This window comes from Chiloscyllium plagiosum, chromosome 5 (genome assembly GCF_004010195.1).
Source record: "Chiloscyllium plagiosum isolate BGI_BamShark_2017 chromosome 5, ASM401019v2, whole genome shotgun sequence".
In the NCBI taxonomy this organism is placed as follows: Eukaryota; Metazoa; Chordata; class Chondrichthyes; order Orectolobiformes; family Hemiscylliidae; genus Chiloscyllium; species Chiloscyllium plagiosum.
Genome location: NC_057714.1, coordinates 121173254 through 121176705, shown reverse-complemented (window position 1 = coordinate 121176705; position 3452 = coordinate 121173254).

Below are 3452 nucleotides of genomic sequence, written 5' to 3'. Positions count from 1 at the left end.
ACACACCCCCATCCACATACCCCAACACACACACCCGCCTCTCTATCACAAACCTATTAGTATCCCAAAGTGTTTGATGGGGACACAGTGGAGAAGGCTTTCCTCTGTATCTTGTCTCCTCAGTTACTCACAGGATGAGGGTGACACTGGCTAGGCCAGCATTACCATCCCTAATTGCCCAGAGTCAGCCACATTACTGTGGGTCTGGAGTCACATGGAGGCCAGACCCAGGTAAAGATGGCAGTTTCTTTCCCAGATGGGGTTTTCCATCAATCGACAATGGGTTCATCATTAGACTGTTAATTCCAGACTTTTATTGAATTCAAATTCTGCCATGGCAGGATTCAAACCCAAGGCCCCAGAACATTACCTGGGTTCGGTCCAGCATTAATACCACTAAGCTGTTACTTTCTCAGATATCTAACTCCGTGCTGTACCTTTAGCAGGAACGTTTAATGGGGACAGTATAGAAAGGAGCTTTACTCTATACCTAACCCCGAGCTGTACCTGCCCCGGGAGAACATTCCTGTAAGACAGGATTCTGAGATGAAATCTCACTGCCACAGTTGCAGTGGTAGCGTTACTAAATTTGTTTTATAAGCATGCATCATTGGGAGGACTTAATGCCTGTCTAATATATGCTGAAAACTCTTTCACAGAGATTTGAAATGTGAAAATATTTTACTTGACGAAAGAGGATCCCTGAAGTTGACAGGTGAGAGAAGGAAAATTGAAGATTAGATTTGATATTGATAATAAACTGTTTGACAATGACCCTGACTCCTGTAGGTACCTCTAACCTGTTAGCACCTCATATACTGTCGTCATATTAATCTAGCAGGGAACGATAGATATAGCTCTACATTGCAACATATGGCTTAAGGTTGGCATTTTGTATAAGGGACAGTGGAATGTAATACTTGTTTGAAAAAGTTCCAATCGCAGGCAATGCTGGAAAAGCTCAGCAGGTCTGGCAGCATCTGTGGAGAGAAGTCAGAGTTAACATTTTGGTTAGCGAGTTTTGAGAAGATGAACACTACAGTGGACAAACAGGCAGAAAACTAACCACCAGGATACATGAACATCAACTACCCACATAACGACATGACCCTCTCTCATTAGTATCCTTACATACAGATAAGGAAGGACACCACTTTGACTGGGACAACACATTCATCCTCGGAAAAGCCAAACAGAGACACACACAAGATTTCCTAGGAGCATGGCATTCCAACCAGAACTCTTATCAACAAACACATTGACCTTGACCCCACTTACCACCTGCTAAGAAAAAGATCAGGAAATGACATCACCACAGGAAATGACATCACCAGCCCAAAGAACCCCAAACATATAAATAGAAAGCAGGAAATATCAGCAGTGCTTCGTCCGGAGGCTCACTGAAGATGTTTCCTATTATGGTGATGAAACGTCTGAAAATGAACCTTCCTCCAACAAACCTACATCCAGATGCATTAACGTTTTGAATTGGTCAGCTTTCCTCTGAGGAAGGGTCACTGAACCTGAAACGTTAACTCTGATTTCTCTCCACAGACGCTGCCAGACCTGCTGAGCTTTTCCAGCAATTTCTGATTTTTGTTTCGGATTTAGCAGCATCTGCAGTCCTTTTGGTTTCCATTTCTACAAATATGGTTGAGATGCCCCCAACTTTTCAGCAGCATGAAGCAGCCCCATTAGCAACTCCCAGACCTGTCCCAAACTCTCACGGGGGTTGTACACTTGTGAATCAAACAGTCAGATTTCTCCACTCTCTGAAGCCATTAGGTCAAAGAAAATAAGACTTAGGAACAGAACAGGGCCCACAAAGCCAGCTTTGATCCCATAAGATCTTTGGCTGATTTGGTGGTGGTCTCACCTCCATTTTCTGGCCTACACACCATAACCCTTGACTCCACTTGTCGATCGAAAATCTATGGAACAGCCTTGAATTAATTTTAAGGAAGCTGTTTGAGGAAGCGAACTCCAGACACTAAAAAATCCACAAAAAGAGAAGAAATTTCTCCATATCTCCATCATTTGTTTTATTTCTAAAAGCTGGTCTTTAGTTCTAGATTCGTCTAAGAGGGGAATCATACCTTTTACCCATTTACAAAACATGGGCATCTCAGGCAAGCCAGCATTTATTGCCCGTCCCTAGTTGCCCCCTGAGAAGGTGGGGGTGAGCTGCCCTCCTGAACTGCTGCAGTCCATGTGCTGTGGGTTGACACACAATGCTGACGGAATTCCAGGACTCTGACCCAGCGACAGTGATAGGATCGTTGGGGGGGTAATTCCAGGGGGTGGTGTTTCCATGTATCTGCTGCCCTTGTCCTTTTGGATGGAAATGGTTGTGGGCTTGGGAGGTGGTGTTGAAGGATCTTTGGTGAATTTCTGCTGCTACTGAGCGTCAGTGATGGACAAATGTATGTTTGTGGATGTGGTGCCACTCAAGAGGGCTGCTTTGTCCTGGACGGTGTCACACTTCTTGAGTGTTGTTGGAGCTGCCCCCATCCAGGCAAGTGGGGAGTATTCCATCACACTCCTGACTTGTGCCTTGTAGATGGTGGACAAGCTTTGGGGAGTCAGGAGGTAAGTTACTGCAGGATTCTTCACTTCTGAGATGCTCTTATAGCCACTATGTTTAGGTGGTGAGTCCCATTGAGTCCATATGATATCAAGAAATGGTAGGAGGCACTGGATACTACAAAGGCTATGAACCCTGACAATATTCCAGCAATAGTACTGAAGACTTGTGCTCCAGAGGGGAGGGGAGAGGGACAGCCCTTGACATCAAGGCTACATTTGACCGAATGTGGCATCAAAGAGCCTGAGCAAAACTGGAATCAATGGGTATCAGGGGATAAACAAAGACAAACTGACATTGGAGCCAGCCCAGAGAAGGGTCTGTCTTATGAGGACAGGTTGAGTAGGTTGGACTTGTACTGAGAGGAGATCTTACAGTAACATACAAGATTTATAAGGACCTTGACAGGGAAGATGTGGAAAGGTTGTGGGAGAGTTGAGCACCAGAGGCATCATCTCAGCACAGAATAATTGCACATTGAAGACAGAGATGAGGAGGAATGTCTTCTCTGAGAGGGTGGTGAATCTGTGGAATTCTTTACCACACAGGACTGTCAAAGCTGGGTCATTAAGTATATTCAGGCCTGAGATAGATCTTCAACCATTCAGGGGAGTCAAGGATTATGGGAGAAAGGCAAGAAAGTGGAATTAAGGATTCTCAGATCATGATCTCAATCAATGACGGAACACGCCCGAAGAGCTGAATGGTCTACTTCAATCCTGACACTTTATGGTTTTGTGATTGAAGTCACACCCAGCACAAAGGGCTATGACTGTGGTTGAATTGAATTGAATTGAATTTATTGTCACGTGTACCGAGGTACAGTGAAAAGCTTTGTCTTGCGAGCAATACAGGCAGATCACAGAGT